At 45.1% G+C, this 19,429-nt stretch overlaps 1 protein-coding gene across 20 annotated transcripts in view; it reads right to left on the reverse strand.

Moving 5' to 3' along the window:
- Positions 1–19,429, reverse strand: part of DST (dystonin) — a 516,386-nt gene that overhangs the window by 275,215 nt on the left and 221,742 nt on the right. The window lies entirely within an intron of this gene.

The raw sequence follows: 19,429 nt of genomic DNA on the forward strand, positions 1-19,429 counted from the left end.
CCAGGCTGCCTTCCTACCCACTCACCCCAGGCGTTCTTCCCCAGCACAAGGGCTGAGTGCTGCACTCCTTACGGACTGCGGAGAATCTGGTGCTCATCATCTCCCCTTGAGGGCCTGCCCCAACCCTCGCCAAGACCAGCTGCCCTGGGACTCCAGGATGAAACACAGAGTCAGGAGGACCCACTCACCCAGGCGCCCCTGGGGAAGGCGGGCAAGGGAGTCTCCGAAATAAACAGAGAAGCCCAAGGAGGCTTGAACCTACACCTCTGTGGGGCTGGCGAGGGGCCGCTCTGGTGTGTTAGGGGGGCTCCTCGACCTCAGGACTTAAGCTCTTAACATCCATCCATCAAGATATATGCACTAGATTGCATCTCCGGGGCCGGTCTAAGAAGAAGAGCAGCCTGCTTCCTACTTCAACCACCTGGGGAAATGCAGTTCTCTAAAAGTGACGGACAAACAGCCCCACTCACATGTGAGGGACTGTGCACACGTGCTCTATCAAAACACAATCCGACCACCAGCGCCACGGTATCTCTAAATTTTATTTGAAAATGAGTAGTATATTTCCCATGAGAGTTTTTTTAAAAAATCACAAACAAGAACACTTAAACAATTTTGATAAGAAATTCTTTAAACAGGTAAGAAAGTCACAAAATAATGTATAAAACTTTTAATATAAGGCATGTAGGTTTCCAATAAATATGATTCCCCATACCCCTACAATGGACATGCAATTTAAATGTTAGCATATTCCTGGCTCGATTTTGCTTTCATTCCAGTGGAATCTGAAAACTCTGGCAGTGAATGAATAAAATGCATTGTAAGGAAGCAATTATAATAAAAATGTAGTCTTGTCCATATTACATTGGTAGATGTTCTTACATTAATTTTAGCTATTGATTCTCCCTCATAAATGCATCTCAATATTGTGCATAAATATTAAGCAAGAGCACTTCAGCAGTGCTGTGCATTTCCTGTATACCATCTGATAGATATCCTGCTGGAAAAATCCTAAAACAACATAGATTTTTGCTACTTTTATTTGTGAAACATTTTTCTTTTTGAAAATAGAAAAATTGGTAACAAAAGTTGTCAAAAGTGGGCATCGTATGAAAACTATCATATATAGGATGGATAAACACCGTTCCCTACTGTGTAGCACAGGGAACTAAATTCAGTATCGTGGGACAGACCATAAGGGGAAAGAATATATATATGCATAACTGAATCTCTTTGCTATAGAGCAGAAACACATCATAAATCAACTATATGTCAATAAATTTTTTAAAAAATAAAAAAAATTTAAATTAAAAAAATGGACATCTGGACTTCCTTAGCGGTACCGCCAGCCAATGCAGGGAACACGGATAGGTTCAATCCCTGACCCGGGAAGATTTTACCTGCTGCAGAGCAACTAAACCAGAGCATCGCAACTCCTGGCCGGTGCCCCAGAGCCCGTGTTGCAACCACCAAGCCTGTGTGCTGCAAGCAGTGGAGCCCACGCACTTCCCAGGAGGAGCCGCTCACCGCAATGGGAAGCCCGAGCACCACAAGGGCAGATTGCCCACGCTGCAACTACAGGAAGCCCACGCACAGCAACGGAGCCTGAGCACAGCCAAGAAATCATCAATAAAGAAGTGGACATCTGATACGAATACATCCCAAGGGAAAAGACTAAACATTCATACGGACTTGTGGGATATAAACTGGACCTATGATATGAAAACTCCTTCGAACACATCATCTGTGAGCAACTGTTTAAGTGAAGTGACAAGAGCAAGTGAAGATAGGAAAATCACCAGAGAGATCTGTTTGTATATTTGTACTTTCAAGATTATAATGCAACTGAGCTGACTAGTCAGGTAAATGTAGATAACTCATGTACAACTAAGGACACAGAGCCTTTCAAAATGCGTATTATTTGACCGTATTTGCACATCTTTAAACTTAGGTTTAATTCCACAGTTTTATACTTTTCATGATCACTTAGGGTGGTGTAGCTTTAATGTATGTGTAGATCCCAACAGAGGAAATTAACAGTTAATAACCTGCACTGAATTGAACCTATAAGCACATAAACTCTCAAATAAGTACTAGGCATGTGATATACAACAAGATTAAGGTAATTAACATGTGGAAAATTAACTGTGAAATTAACAATTAACTGTGGAAAATTCTTAAAGAGATGGGAATACCAGATGGGAATACCTGACCTGCCTCTTGAGAAACCTGTATGCAGGTCAGGAAGTAACAGAACTGGACATGGAACAACAGACTGGTTCCAAATAGGGGAAGGAGTACGTCAAGGCTATATATTGTCACCCTGCTTATTTAACTTATATGCAGAGTACATCATGAGAAATACTGGGCTGGATGAAGCACAAGCTGGATTCAAGATTCCAGGGAGAAATATGAATAACCTCAGATATGCAGATGATACTACCCTTATGGCAGAAAGTGAAGTAGAACTAAAGAGCTTCTTGATGAAAGTGAAAGAGAACAGTGAAAAAGTTGGCTTAAAACTCAACATCCAGAAAACTAAGATTATGGCATCTGGTCCCATCACTAAATGGCAAATAGATGGGGAAACGATGGAAACGGTGACAGACTTTATGTTCTTGGGCTCCAAAATCACTGCAGACGGTGACTGCAGTCATGAAATTAAAAGACGTTTACTCCTTGGAAGAAAAGTTATGACCAGCCTAGACAGGATGTTAAAAAGCAGAGACATTACTTTGCCAACAAAGGTCCATCTCATCAAGGCTATGGTTTTTCCAGTAGTCACATATGGATGTGAGAATTGGACCATAAAGAAAGCCGAGCGCCGAAGAACTGATGCTTTTGAACTGTGCTGTCGGAGAAGACTCTTGAAAGTCCCTTGGACTGCAAGGAGATCCAACCAGTCCGTCCTAAAGGAAATCAGTCCTGAATATTTACTGGAACGACTGATGCTGAAGCTGAAACTCCAATACTCTGGCCACCTGATGCGAAGCGCGGACTCATTTGAAAAGACCCTGATGTTGGGAAAGATTGAAGGCGAGAGGAGAAGGGGACCACAAAGGATGAGATTTATACTTTTGGGTGGCATCACCGACTCAATGGACATGAGTTTGGGTAAACTCCAGGAGTTGGTGATGGTGATGGACAGGGAGGCCTGGCGTGCTGCAGTTCATGGAGTCACAAAGAGTTGGACACGACTGAGTGACTGAACCGAACTGAAGGTAATTAACACTGCTGTAAGTTATATATGAAATTTAAGACAGTAAATCCTAAGACTTTCCATCATAAGAGAAAATTTTTTCTCTTTTAATTTTGTATCTATATGAGGTAATGAAGGCTCACTAAACTTACTGTGGTCATCATTTTGTAATGCATGTAAGTCAGGTCATTACGCCGCAAAGCCTAGACTTATACAGTGCTGTATATCAATTATATCTCAATGAAACTGGAAGAAGGGAAAAAAAGAAATTCTTTAAGACATCATCAAGTGTTAGACTATGTCAGCACCATGAATCCACAGCTCAGGCCATCGGTGTTCAGTTCAGCATTTTTAGATGTACACAGTGGTCCTCCCAGCTTCAACAGCTTCCCTCTGAGGTCATTGATCTCTCCGTCTTTCACACAGACATTTCTTCTATATCACATTAAGATCATCTTTTAGGATTTAAAATAGCTCAATTTGAATTCCATCACCTCCACTAGCTTTGTTTGCAGTGATGCTTCCTAAGGCCCACTTGACTTCGCATTCCAGGATGTCTGGCTCTAGGTGAGTGATCACACCATTGTGGTTGTCTGGGTCATAAAGATCTTTTTCAATAGTTCTTCTGTGTATTCTTGCCACTTCTTCTTAATATCTTCTGCTTCTGTTAGGTCCATACCACTTCTGTCCTTTATTTTGCCCATCTTTGCATGAAATGTTCCCTTGGTATCTCTAATTTTGTTGAAGAGATCTCTAGTCTTTCTCATTCTATTATCTTCCTCTATTTCTTTGCATTGATCACTGGAAAAGGTCAGTTTTCATTCCAATCCCAAAGAAAGGCAATGCCAAAGAATGTTCAAACTACTGCACAACTGCACTCATCTCACACACTAGCAAAGTAAAGCTCAAAGTTCTCCCCCCGCTTGTCCTCCTCATCAGCCCATTTTAAAACCAGTTTCTGAATTTCCCTCGGGTTTGTAGCACAGCCAACCTGACAGTGCCTGGAAATGGGGTTTCTGTAAGATCCTAAGAAATGAGAAACTTAACCACACCTGCAAGATAGGGCTCAGGACGCACAACCCCAGGCTTCAACAGTACATGAACCATGAAATTCCAGAGATCATCAAAAAAGCAGGAGAGTTCCAGAAAAAACATCTACTTCTACAGAGGATGAAATGGTTGTATGGCATCACTGACTCAACAGACATGAGTCTGAGCAAGCTTCGGGAGTTGGTGATGGACAGGGAGGCCTGGCATGCTGTGGTCCATGGGGTCACAAAGAGTCAGACACGACTATGCAGGCAACTGCTTCCAAACTCCATGCCCAAGTCCAACGTGACTCGTCCCCGGCCCCTGACACACTGACCGCTCTCAAGGTCAAGTTCTCCACCAGCAGGGCACGCCCCCATCTTCATCACCAGCTTCTGCCTCCCCCTGCTTGTCCTCCTCATCAGCCCCTTTTAAAACCAGTTTCTGAATTTCCCTTGGGTTTGCAGCACAGCCGACTTGACAGTGCCTAGAAACGGGGTTTTCTGTAAGATCCTAAGGGATGAGAAACCTAACCACACCTGCAAGACAGGGCTCAGGACGCACAACCCCAAACACAGCCCCTGGGCAAACTGGACATTTCCAGCCGAAGGAGCTGGGAGACAGTGGGTGCTGGAAGGGCGCTGCCACCACCCACCCCCAGGCAGGTCATGAGACCCTCAGTGGGGAGGTGCTCACTCTGCACCTGGAGGAAAGGAGCATCCTTATCTCTGCAGGTGAGAGGAATCTGAACAGACAGGCCTTCCTGAACTTCTCAAGTTTATTGCCCTTGGCTTATGCCCTTCTGTTCTGCCACGTTTCCCTGTGACCCTCCACTCCCCACCAAGCCTGGTGTTAAAACACACTCAGGTTTAACCGTTTCTTCAGGTCTTCATTTCTCCTCGAAGGCTCCTGATTATACAAAGTTCTTATTAAATAATCTGTATGCTTTTCTCTTATTTATCTGTCTTTTGTTTTACAGCCCAGCCAGGAACCTAGAAAGGTTAGAAGGAAAAGATTTCTTCTTCCTCACATGCAATAAGGCTGCAAAGAATCTACTAATATTGTCAGCAAACTATTAGAAAATTCCCCAGTGAGGAAAAGCTAGCTTCAATCAATAGTCTTCTACATTCTGAGCTGAGGGAAATAACAATAGGTAAGTTGGGCAAACTTTACTTATTCATTTATTTACACGTACGTAATTCTTGCTGTTGTTCAGTCATCAAGTCATGTCCGACTCTTTACGACCCCATGGACTGGAGCAGGCCAGGCTTCCCTGTCCTTCACCATTTCCTGGAGTTTGCCCAAGTTTGTGTCCTTATCGAATCAGTGATACCATCCCATCATCTCATCCTCTGCTGTCGCCTTCTCTTCCTGCCCTCAATCTTTCCCAGCATCAGGGTCTTTTCCAGTGAGTCAGCTGTTTGCATCAGGTAGCCAAAGTCTTGGAGCTTCAGCTTCAGCATAGGTCCTTCCAAAGAGTATTCAGGCTGGTTCTTTTTATTATATTGTTTTATTTACTTGTACGTATTTAACGCTAGATAAATACATTAATATCAGTTATAAGTAAGAGTAAACTTCCTGCCCCCGAAGTGAACGGAGACCCTGCACTGGGCTGTGGAAGAACGCAGAGCATCAGCGTGGCAGCTCCTCCTGCCTGACCGGGCGACTCACGTTCTGCACCCACAACGCAGCGGGGCTCCTCAGCCTTCACAGGAAGGAGTCATCACGCAATGCCTTTCCTTCCGGACTTTCACCTCACTTCTCACAAAGTGACACTTTTCATCTTCCCATCACAGTAGTCAGGGGTATATCACAAACACGGGGGAAAGCATCATCTGGTTTCAGGTTCACTGAGGAAGCAACAGGGGCCTGACAGAAGCAGCGTATCAGGCACCGTGCTGGGCTGAGCTGCAGCCTGGAGTCCAGAACAGACGACGCAACAAAGCTTCTGCGGGACCTGCCCACGACGGAAGGACGGGACCGGCGCCGCTGTGAAGCCTGCGCGGCAGGATGGGGCTGTCAGCTCCACTGAGCAAACCGCCTTATCCTCTTCTTTGAAAAGGGCTTAGTCAGTGCCCTTCTCCAGCTAAAACCCTGGCCTCTGGGAGTGCTGCTTGGCTTTCTCATATGCTTTTATCTGTATCTCTAAATGCTTGTAAAGCATATTGATTAGAGGAGAATGCAAATAAAAAATTATGGCCGAAGCATCACAGCAAAGACTAGAAGTAACGCAGAAAGAAACGAGAGCTGCGCCTCAGCACCGCGCCTTTCCCCTGAGCCGTGTCTGCCCCTCCTGACCGCTCTTCAGCCCCGTGGCTCTGCTCAGGCAAGAGGGGCCAAGATGGCGGAGCTTTCCTGGAGAACCAGAAGGTTCTCTGCCACGTTCCAGCCCGCCCACGCTGGTCAGGTCGGGTCTGCCCCTCCTGACTGCTCTTCAGCCCCGTGGCTCTGCTCAGGCAAGAGGGGCCAAGATGGCGGAGCCAGAAGGTTCTCTGGAGAACCAGAAGGTCAGGTCTGCCCCTCCTGCCACAGCCCCGTGCCTGCCCACGAGGGGCCAAGGTCAGAACCAGTTCTCTCCTGAGCCTCCTGAGCCTCCGGAATGTCACTGGCTAACCAAGGGCTCAACCAGACAACCCACGTTACACGGCCCATCCAGCATGTGGCTCAGCCTAGGCATTCAAAATGGCAGTGTTGGAAGCAGAAGTAATACTAGTATTAGCAGTAAGGAAATCAAGAAAAACTATAATTGACCACAAGACAGAACTAAAGTCATTTGATGAATTACTGAGTCAAGTTGTGAGGTTCTCAATTTGAAAAGATACTGTGTTATCTGAAAAATTTGAAAAGATACTCATTACTGTATCAACAAGTACTAAAATCTCAGACAAGGGCTTATCTTCTTGTCATAAAATAGTTTGAAGTTCAAAATACACTTTACTATTAATTGATCTTCCATTCTCTATAAACTCCTGTTCTGCAGTCTTCAAAAAATGTTCATGTCATAAAAGTCTGTTAAAGGGCTGTTAAACTGTTTCTATCTGAAGCAGGATAAAGAGACACAGCAGCTAAATGCAACAGCTGACCACGACCTGCAAGCTGCTCTGGGGTAACAGTGTAAAGGACCAACCACCAAACTGAAACACAGGCAAGAGACTGTGAGCCAGCGTAACTTTACGAAGTAGGTAGATGTGGGGCTATGAAAGAGAACACCCCTACTCTTGGGAAATGCTGCAGTACTGAGGGGAAAAGGGCCATCTGTATAGTATAGGACTTACCCCCACGTGGTTCAGATAAAAAATACACACACACACACACACACACGTGCAGTATTAGAGTCATGATACAGCAAACAGGGTAAGTGCTACCAAGAGTCAATCTGAGTAATGAGCATACCTAACAGGGCTCCTTGTACTATTTTTATTTTTACAACTTGTTAAAGCATAAAATTATTTCAAACATTACAAAATATAAAAACAAATCTCTGGTCTATCCCTATTAATTACTGCTTCACAAATCTTATCATAAACGAATGACATGACTATACAGTCTTGGTCTTGGAAAGCAAACGCATCACCACCTAGTTCACCCTCCTACCAACGCAGGAACCATTTCTGTTCCACCTCTGATAGATTCCAACTGCATCCCCACAGGATTTCGGTGGAAATTTGGGAATGACTGGAGAGTGCCTATCCCATGAAGCCTTAGCTGACTTCACATGAGGCAGTTTTACTGGTTCACGTATAAGAGGATGATGGTGGCCCCAAAGATATCAGGTCCGAATCTCTGGAAACTGAATGTTGCCTTATTTGGAAAAGAATCTTTGCAGGTGTGTTAAAAATCTGTGGTGGGACGTTTATCCTGGATTATGCCCGTGGGCTCGAAATCCAGTCTCCAACCTCCTTAGAAAAGAGATGCTTGGGGGTCCTAACCCACGGACCAGGGGGCAGCATGTGGCCACGGGAAAGGCAATGCTGGCGTCCCCAGACGCTGAGAGAGACGGGGACGGCATTCTCCCCAAGAGGTTCTGAAGGGAGCACAGCCTTGCTACCACGGTGATTCCAGCCCAGAAAAACAGTCCAGACTTCCAGCCCCCAGACTGTGACAGCATAGAGATCACTGTTCTAAGTCAGCAAGCCTGTGTAATTGGTTATAGCAGCCACTGGAAACTAAGAATATACCCTTAGATCAAAACACACTTAAGTGAACACCTATTACTGGGCACTGTGGATGTTTACAGAGAGGTTTTACATTGAGCTTACATATTCAAACTGGAAAGTATCCATCAATCTTTGGATCTAATAAATCCTAAACTGTAGCTTCTTATATGACTACCCTGACCAATATCTGAAAATGCCCATCACGTTTCTCTGTAACCCTCTCTTCTCAAAGTCTCCTTCTCAATTGTCTCCATCATCCCTCATCCAAGAGATGTTTCCAGATGCTCACCATCATGGTTGCCTCCTGCAGTCACTTTCCTTTTGACTGCCCCTTTATGCGCAGTCAGGACCTGAACAAACACCCTGGATGTTGGGTGCCCAGCACACTCTGAGCTCTGCTAACACAGCCTGCGTGCAGGCGCACCACTGCCGTCAGCCTGAGGTCATCGGAACCCCCAGCTCCGATGACAGGAATCGCTGCCTGCCAGACCTTCTGCACCTTCTAAATCCTACAGGGAAATCTTCAGTCTTTGAGCAGAACTTTACATTTTCACCATTAAGTTCTCTCTTTCTGATGAGACCAGAGGTCCAGCCTTCTTGATCTGTTTACTACACTGAGTGTTCCTTCAACCTATAATCTGATCAGCAAGCCTTCCGCAACCCCATCCGAGTACCAGCTACAAACAAGGGGAAGAACTAAGACAGAGGCCCCGCAGTCCCCTCTGTAGGTTCCCTCACTCAGCAGACACGGAGCCATCACAGGAAGACAGCCCATCGCAGCGTTCACAGTGCCGTCACCTGTAGTTCCTCAATGCCTACGTGTGCACTCAAGGCTCTTCCCAACGGCAGTCACATGACTTCAGAGTGCCAGTTGTACCACGTTGCTCTTGTCCTCAGGTACTTCCAACAACATCCTTGGCTGACCCATCCCATCTGCTTCTTATCTGTCTTCACCATTTCTTTTTTTAATTGAGATACAGCTGACTGATGATGCTGTGTTAGTCTTGCGTGCGGCTTCGCCGTTTCTCTCCACCTGATCTCCTCCCAGCAAACCCAGCGTCCAGTGCAGCAGGCTCAAGACTCACGGCCCTGCCCAGCCCTGGCCCACCCCTCCGCTGCGCCCCGCTCAAGCCAGCACCCCTGTCCTGGCACACTCAGAGTGCCCTTGACACTCAGAGCCACCCCAAATCTCCTGGCCCCGATCTTGTAAAACCCCACTGTTTAGCACTCGTTCTGACACTTCATCCTGTGCTGCCAGGCGTAACAGGTAATGGTTTTGAAACAAAAGAGGTAGCAGTGAAAGAGTCAGTCACTCCGTCATGTCCAACTCTTGCAACCCCATGGACTAGAGCCCACCAGACTCCTCTACCCAAGCTGTTCTCCAGGCAAGAATACTGGAGTGGGTAGCCAGTCACTCCCTTCTCCAAGGGATCTTCTCACAAATATATTTAATGTCTCCAGCAAAGCAGTAAGCTGCATTAAAACTGGAGCCTATTATACAGAGTGAAGTAAGTCAGAAAGAAAAACACCAATACAGTGTATTGACGAATACATATGGAATTTAGAAAGATGGTAATGATGACCCTGTATGCGAGACAGTGAAAGGGACACAGATGTAAAGAACAGACTTCTGGACTCTGTGGGAGAGGGCTGGGGGGGATGATTTGAAAGAACAGCATTGAAACATGTATATTATCATATGTGAAATGAATCACCAGTCCAGGTTCGATGCATGAGACAGGGAGCTCAGGGCTGATGCACTGGGATGACCTAGAGGGATGGGACTGGGAGGGAGGTGGGAGGGGAGTTCAGGATGGGGAACACATGTACACCCGTGGCAGATTCATGTCAATGTATGGCAAAAACCACCACAATACTGTAAAGTTATTAGCCTCCATTTAAAATTAATTAATTAATTAAAAAGAAAAAAACAGTACTTTCTAAACTGTATTTCAGATACAGCCCTGATTATACAAATGTTCAATACAGCCCTGTTGAAAGTAAACAGTATTATCTTGGACATTTTTAATTGGTGAGGGGCTTCCCTTGTGGCTCAGCTGGTAAACAGTCTGCCTCCAATGTGGGAGACCTGGGTTCGATCCCTGGGTTGGGATGATCCCCTAGAGAAGGGAAAGGCTACCCACTCCAGTATTCTGGCCTGGAGAATTCCAAGGACTGTATAGTCCATGGGATCACAAAGAGTCAGAAACAACTGAGCAACTTTTACTTTACTGATGAGGAATTTACCCAAAGAAATCACTATTCTTCATGATGAGAAGATATTCAGAATTTCTCAGTCCCAAGCTATGACCGTCTATATGAAACCACGTCATACTCACCTGTGTTATCTCTTACTGTTTTGAAATGGTCAGGGTTACCAAATCAACAATTTTTTGCATTTAAAAAAACATGATTTGCTTCTAAACTCTACACTTTTGAGTCTATCCCCTCTCCCCATTTAACCCTTCCTCTACTACATACATATCTCTAACACCACAACAGAAATAACTCAAACATCACATCGAGTTTGTAAAGATACTAGACCAGGGTCCAAAGGTGAGCTCGACTCCCCCTTCAGCTCTGCTCACTGCATTCATCCTTCGCAGCAGCAGAGAGAGCACAATGTCTGGAGTCAGGCAGACTGGCGTGTGACCCTCACTTCCTCCCTAGACAGGTCTCCAGCCTGCGTGATCTCTCTTAGCCTCTTTCCCACATGCATCCTGAGGTCTACCAGCTTCACGACCTGAGGAAATTATGCAACCTCCCTGGGCATCAGTTTCAACACCTGTAACACAGGGATTCAGAACAGTCAGGATGGAGACGAATGAACGAAGAAGGTGTGGCACATATACACAACGGAATGTTACTCATCCGCAAAGCAGAAGGGAACAATGCCATCTGCAGCTACATGGATGAACCTAGAGATGATCATCCTGAGTGAAGTAAGTCAGACAGATAAAGACAAATATCGTACGATACTGCTTACATGTGGAATCTAAACTACAACATAAATGCACTTTTATACAAAACAGAAACAGACCCACAGACAGAGCAGACCCGTGGCTGCTAAGGGGGAGGCGGGGCTGTGGGGAAGAGAGGGTTAGCAGACACAAGCTAGTCCACACAGCATCAAAGGACATGCCTGCTGCCCAGCACAGGGAGCTATCTTCAGTATCCTGTGACAAATCACAACGGAAAAGAATGTGGAAAAAATGTGAGATATATACAGATGTGAAGTGGAAGTTGCTCAGTCGTATCCGACTCTTTGCGATCCCGTGGACTGTACCGCCCATGGAATTCTCCAGGCTACCGGAGTGGCTACTGGAGTGGGGAGCCTTTCCCTTCTCCAGGGGATCTTCCCAACCCAAGGAGCGAACCCAGGTCTCCCGCATCACAGAAAGATTCTTTACCAGCTGAACCACCAGGGAATCCACCAGGGAAGACACACACACACACATACATAAAAAACTGAATCACTTTGCTGTACAACAAAAATTAACATCATATTGTAAATCAACTATACTTCAATAAAATAAAATTTTTTAAAAAAAGAACAGGTCCTTTCCATAAGAATTGTTATGAGAAATAGACATTAAGACACAAAAGTGACAAATCCTGGTATGTGGTTTGCTCTCAAATAATATTAGCAGCTATTATTATTGGTAGTAATAATAGTATTAATATTGAAGGTATTAGTTAATATTAATTCATTATTAATAAATACAGCTTACAATAGATATGCAGTAGCTACAATTATTTTTTAAACCTGCTTATAATATTTGTTGATTATATCAAATGAATCTGATGGTCCATTATAATATTTATCATTTTCTCTATGACAGGTGCTCTCTCATAGAGTGGCCCTGGCTCAGCAGCAACAGCTTTTTGTTGAAAACCTAACTTCCTGGAACTTATTAGAATGGTAGAGTTTCAGGTCCCTCCCAGATCTACTGAATAAGAAGCCTTGGGCTGAAGCCCAACCATCTACTGTAACAAGCCCTCCAAGAGACTCTGATGTAGCTCAAGTTTAAGAACCACTCATGTAAGTCTAAGGTCTTGAAAAAAAGACCTTATTTGCGGATTTTAAGAACCAATACTTGCATTATAGTTTCAGAAAAAGCATTTGTCATTAGTCCTGTATAAAGTTGATGCTTCAAAAATTCTCCTCTCTCATCTGTGCCCACAGATGGTAAAATTACTCAAGAAGTATGTGATGGCTGAGAACACAGAGCAAATAGAGCTTTTTACCTATTCCTTAAAAGTTATCACCATATTCTCAGCTTAGGGGTCTACATTTTCTTCCAGCCACCAAATCAATAAAAAATAGTGTGATTGATTCAGCGGAGCCATGAAGTTGTTGCCTTTACAATAAGTGCAAAGGATATCTCTGCCTTGAGTAAATCAAGCTTTCCCAAGACAAGATGGAACAGAGATTAAAGTGTGATCCTTAGCAGGCTGTCTCCCAGGTGGTAACCATGCAGGTTACTAAGAGGGAGTAGTTCAGTACTGGAATCCAGGGCCTTTTCCTCTCCAAATGCACTTATGTGTCAATAAACTAAAATTCGGGCTTCCCAGGTGGCTCAGTAGTAAAGAATCTGCCTGACAATGCAGGAGATGCAGGTTTGATCCCTGGGTGGGGAAGATCCCCTAGAGGAGGGAATGACAACCCACTCTGGTATTCGTGCCTAGAGAATTCCATGGACAGTGGAGCCTGGCGGGCTACAGTCCACGGGGTCACAAGGAGCCGGACACGACTGAGCACACAAAGTAAAGCTCAGCCCAAACATCTGACTACACAATGTTAAGAATAAGTTCACAGTACAGTCAAGCAGTGCTGAAGAACATAACTCCACCATAAATGGTTAGCTAGAGGAATCCAACACAAGGGAAGCACACTATATGAATTGCCCAGACTCCAAGCTTCCAAAAACTGTTCTTCACCTTAAATTATTCTTCTTCAATACAGCCTCTCAGTCACAGCTCAAGTTCTAATTCTGGGTCCAGGCAAACAATGAGTTAAAAAGGAATCTTCTAGTCTTTCAAATGTTTCAGGAAATAAAAGGATGCCTTGCCTCTTGTGTCCTTAGAGCAAGACAAAAGCTACATCATCAGGACTTAGAGATCTGGGTGCCATACACATGCTCATGAAGTTCTAGACAGAAAAACAGAACTGTATGTGATCAAGAATAACAAAAATTAAACAGTGACCTAAGACCCTCTAGTATATAAAGTCCCATTGGCAGAATGGGCAAAAATAAATACTGTAAATAATAGAAGGTCATCAATTTTATATTTTAGAATAACTCTCTCAGTAAAATTTAGCTAACTGAAGTCACAGGTATTTTCAATAACACCCAGCTCATGTTTTAGCACTACAATTTAAATTATGCTAAAGAATAATCCAATACTTCCCACCAGGGAAGCCAAAGAATAATACATAATTGTTACTTAACAATAGTTTTATACAGAGATCATAATCTGCAAGGAAAATAATCCAGTATATTCTGTGTGTGAATAAACATGTAGAGGTAGCAGATGAATGTGTTAACTGGGATATATTCTTAAATATATTCTGAAGAATGAGGAACCAAAAGGACAACATTCTTGCTAGAACAATCAGTTTAAGGACAGGCTTAGTCATACAACTGAAATACCAGAGCACTAAAATTTAAATACACTTGGAAAAAAGCCAGAGACGTCTGCTCACCAACAAACATAAGTTTTAATTAAGCAAACTATTTAAACAAATGTCATTTTAGCCCCAATATAAAATAAGGCTCTAGTCATTTTTTCTGGAGAGAAAGCTATATGAAAAAAAATCCTAACCAAGTATTTCAAGGAAACAACGTTTACGCGCTTGGATACAACAGTAACCTAAGCAATCATCTAAGAAGTGTTTACTTTACTCGGTCAAATCAACTTTGAAAAATCGACCTTGCCAGAAGCTTCCCCGGGCACTGAGTATACACTAGTTTAGAGCCGGATAAATCCTAACTTCCTGAGTCACGAGGATTAATTAGCAAATAGCTGAAACTGTAAGGTGGGGAAAGTCAACAGTCTAACAGCCCTGGGAGCCGGCGGCACGTCGGTGCGCCAAGGCGCTCCGGGCGGGGCGGGCGCCCGGCCAGGTCACGCTGCCGCATCCCTGCTGACGCGGCGGGAGCAGCGCAGCTGGCTGCTCCCCCGTTAGATCGGGGACGAAGACGCGAGACGTGAGAACCCAAGCGCAGGTACACGGAGTCCACAGGCCCCTTTCCACGAGGGGAGTGTGTGCAAGAAGAGGGAAAAGGAGGGAGAAGAGGCCTTGGGCCCCAAGAGCAACCACGGATGGGGAGGGGCGTGTGGGGAAAGGACTCATTTAAGGAGATGAGCGAGCCTTAGATGATCGGAGTCTGGAGCCAAGGGTCCCCGCAGGGCTCCAAGGCAAGCCAGCCCATGGATTCTGACCCCCAGCCCCGGCTCTTTCTAAACCAGATGAACTAAGAGGGAAGTGCTTGCGGTCAAGAGGAGACGCGGACGAGGCAGGCAGTGCCCGGGCGTCCCAGCCCTGCTTCTCTGTCTTATCGGCAGCACCCATTTCGGCCTCCTCTTCGGCCACCGCTTGCTGTGGGTTGCCCACCGGCCAGGCGCCGCCTGCCTGCTCATCCGGGCGATGGCATCAAGCCCCCCACCAACCCACCACTCCCACCGCCCAGGGAGGAGGGCCAGAGCAGCGTCACAGACGACCAACCGCAGGGTCATCTGCCTCCCACCTTTGCCTTAAGTGTCACAGGCCGACAGTTTTGCAGGAAGCAAGTCTCTTTTCAAAGACAAAATAGTTATCAAATGAAAGGGAAAATCCTGTGAAGATCTGTCCTGGGACTAAGCTCTCAATCACCTCACTGCCTGAAGAAGCAGAACTACAAGGAACAGTCTTCTTGGAGCCACAACTGGGGTAAAATAATTGCATAAAATTACATTAAAGTAAACACATAAAATAATAACATAGAGCAAAAGTTTTAAGAATTCTTTCAAAAGATGGGGAGCACCCTGTGGTCTGAGTCAGCCCCCCAGGCCGCTGAGCGCAGGGCAGAGGCCCCTGGACGCAGTCCCAGCACACAGGTCCCGCTGCCGGGGCGCCCGCCCCTCTAACCCCAAACCTCCCCCCTTCTTCTCTTTCTCCTCCTCTGTCCCCACTTTCCTCTCCCTGCTCCCAGGTTTAAGGAGGGCCACAATCAGACAAAGCAGAGCAAGTACACACACAGAATGACTCAAACGCCTTCTAAATGATTTTATTCCCACTTTTTTCTCTCTTTACCCATCAATTACTCCATTCTGTTGACTCATGGTCACCCTTTCCCTTCACATTTTTAGCATGATTAATTTTATGAAAAACTCTTCAAATAACATACTTTCCATTCACTAAAAAGGAACACGGTGGGGCAAGAAAGATAAGAGACTCACTTCTCTTCTGTCCCTGTTTCTCCTGAATACGTTCAGTATTTCAAGGGAAGAACATAAGAAAATCAACACAGAAGAAATATTTCTAATATTGACATTTTAACCTAAAATCCATACACTTATTTTCCATTTCCTGCAAACTGGGTTGTGACCAAATGATCTCTGACAGCACAAGTGTCTTACACTCCTCTGTCATCCCTTGGGTGAAACACACAAGAAATGACACAAAGGCTGGCCTTTTTCTGGCCAGCTCGGGACACAAACCTGAACAGCCTGCTGCCCCACATCTGGGGATACGTAATCACCTTTCCCAGCTGAAGGTAATGCTCTAACTTCCAAACAGAAAAGAATAAAATATCATAAAATTATGTTCTCACACATTTGAGTTTTGTGTCAGAAATTTTAGTGCACAATTTTTTAATAAGAGTAAATTTTAAACTCTGACCTACATCAAGAAACAAATATGCTACTTTGATTATAACCCTAACCAGTTGGACTGGCATCTATCAAATGGCTATTGTGTGTAAAATTATTATTTTCCTAATTCTTACTGGGTTACAGCAGAAGCCTTATATCTTTGAGATGTGTTATTTTACTAAAAAAAAAAAAAGACATCACTTACTCCACATAAATCAAGATGGGCACCCTTGCCATCTGACTCTGAAGGCTGTGTGTGCGTAACCACTAAATGAAACCACCTTTGGAGGGTTGTTGGAGGGTTAAGTGATTTAAGCATGTGTGTGCATTATCCACGCAAGGCACCAGGATGCACCCTAGGAGTGGACGACGCAGCCTTGTTGTCAGCGTTTTGAATTTTTAGCAAACGCACTTTCCTTAAACACGTTCATCCAGTTTACAAAATGCTCATCAGATGAGTGGTCCAGCCCAACACATCCAGGAGACGGTGGGTCCCCACTAGCATCCATCTCAGGCCAGCAGGGCGTTCCCACGGGGTCACCCTGGTGAACTTCTATCCTCAACTGTCAGCACTATGGGGCTTACGCTCCAGGGACACTGGCCAACCCTCTGCACCACCCTCCCCCACCCCCCGATGGCCACAGTCACACAGACTGCCAGGCCAGACAGGCACATGGAGAGATGCTCCACATCATGGATTATCAGAGAAATGCAAATCAAAACTACCACAAAGTACCACCTCACGCCAGTCAGAAGAGCCACCATTAAAACGTCTACAAGTAACAAATACTGAAGAGGTTGTGGAGAAAAGGGACAACTGTACAGTGCTATACAATGCTGGTGGGAATGTAACCTGGTGCAGACACTATGAAAAACAGCATGGAGGTTCTTCAAAAAACTAAAAATAGAGCTACCACATAATCCTACAATCCCACTCCTGGGCGTAGATATGGACAAAACTGTAATTCAAAAAGATACATGCACGCCTATATTCTTAGCCGGACTATTCACAATAGACAAGACATAGAAATAATCTAAATGCCCATCAACAGATAAAAAGATAAAGAGGCGGTACACACATACAATGAACTACTACTCAACCATCTGAGAATGAGAGATGCCATTTGCAGCACTATGGATGGATCTGGAAATTATCATACTAAGTGAAGTAAGTCAGAAAGAAAAAGACAAATATCATATGATACCACGTAGAAGGAATCTAAAATGTGACACAACCGAGAGGGGTGGGATAAGGGGGCTGGGACGGAGGCTTAAGAGGGGGATATGTACTTGTAGATACACACATGTATGTATACTTATGGCTGATTCACGCTGCTGTATGGCTGAAACCTACACAACATTGAACGCAACTATCCTCCAATTAAAACTTTTTAAACTAAACAATAAATAAAATATGACACAAATGAACTTATCTATGAAACAGCAAAACATGGCAACTGGTCCCATCACTTCATGGGAAACAGATGGGGAAACAGTGGAAACAGTGTCAGACTTTATTGTTTTGGGCTCCAAAATCACTGCAGATGGTGACTGCAGCCATGAAATTAAAAGACACTTACTCCTTGGAAGGAAAGTTATGACCAACCTAGATAGCATATTCAAAAGCAGAGACATTACTTTGCCAACAAAGGTTCGTCTAAGTCAAGGCTATGGTTTTTCCTGTGGTCATGTATGGATGTGAGAGTTGGACTGTGAAGAAGGCTGAGTGCCGAAGAATTGATGCTTTTGAACTGTGGTGTTGGAGGAGACTCTTCAGAGTCCCTTGGACTGCAAGGAGATCTAACCAGTCCATTCTGAAGATCAGTCCTGGGTGTTGTTTTGAAGGACTGATGCTAAAGCTGAAACTCCAGTACTTTGGCCACCTCATGCAAAGAGCTGACTCATTGGAAAAGACCCTGATGCTGGGAGGGATTGGGGGCAGAAGGAGAAGGGGACGACAGAGGATGAGATGGCTGGATGGCATCACCGACTCGATGGACATGAGTCTGAGTGAACTCCGGGAGTTGGTGATGGACAGGGAGGCCTGGTGTGCTGCGATTCATGGGGTCGCAAAGAGTCGGACACGACTGAGCGACTGAACTGAACTGATGAAACAGAAACAGTGTCACAGTCATAGAGAACAGACTGTGGTTGCCAAGGGAAGAGGGAAAGGGAGAGATGGAGCGGGCGTGTGGGGTTGGCAGATGCAAACTGTTACACACAGGATGGGTAGACAGGGTCCCCCTGCACGGCACAGGGAACCATGATCAGCATCCTCTGATAAACCAGAATAGAAAAGAATCTGAAGAAAATGTATGACGTTGTTGTTTAGTTGCGCAGTCATGTCTGATTCTTTTGTGACTCTATGGACTGTCAGGCTCCTCTGTCCATGGGACTCTCCAGACAAGAATATTGGAGTGGGTTGCCATTTCCTTCTCCAGGGGATCTTCCCGACCCAGGGATCGAACCCAGGTTCTCCTGCATTGCAGGTGGATTCTTTACCACTGAGCCACCAGGGAAGAAAATGTATATATCTGTATAACTAAGTCACTTTGCTAAACAGCAGAAATTAACACATTGTAAATCAATTATACTTCAATAAAAATTTTTCTTGAAAAAAGATTGGCAGCCACCAAAGGGGCATCTTTTCATCCAGAACCTCACTTCCCCTGGACTTATCTCAGAAATGGAAAAGTCTTGTCAGAGTCTTCAGCTCCGACATCCCACACCCCAGCCCACACACCAGCCCCACTCTGCTCCAGCCTGTGCAGGGTCCGCTCTCACGGGAGGCATGGGACACACAGGATGACACAGAAGCCAGGCGGAGGGCAGGCAGGCTGCTGGCATGATGCTCTCCGTAGAAGTCACAACACACTTCCTCCTGAAAGCATCAGACAGCAGACCTCTGACCAACGCATCAGAGGATGAGGAACAGAAATCCCAGCAGTAACAGAAATGCCCACAAACTGACCCTCAGATGGGGAGTGGGTGACATGGCTCACCTGAAGGGCATGTCAGATTTGGGAAAAGGATTCTGTCCATGGGTGATGAGAGAGAGGACTAAAACTTCTCACGTCATCTGACATACCCCATGAAATACGCATCACTTTCATAGACGGCTATTAGATGTGATTACAGTATGGGCACCATCTCCCTAGGCTACATGATGGTTTAAATAGGATCTCCG

This window comes from Bos mutus, chromosome 23 (genome assembly GCF_027580195.1).
Source record: "Bos mutus isolate GX-2022 chromosome 23, NWIPB_WYAK_1.1, whole genome shotgun sequence".
In the NCBI taxonomy this organism is placed as follows: Eukaryota; Metazoa; Chordata; class Mammalia; order Artiodactyla; family Bovidae; genus Bos; species Bos mutus.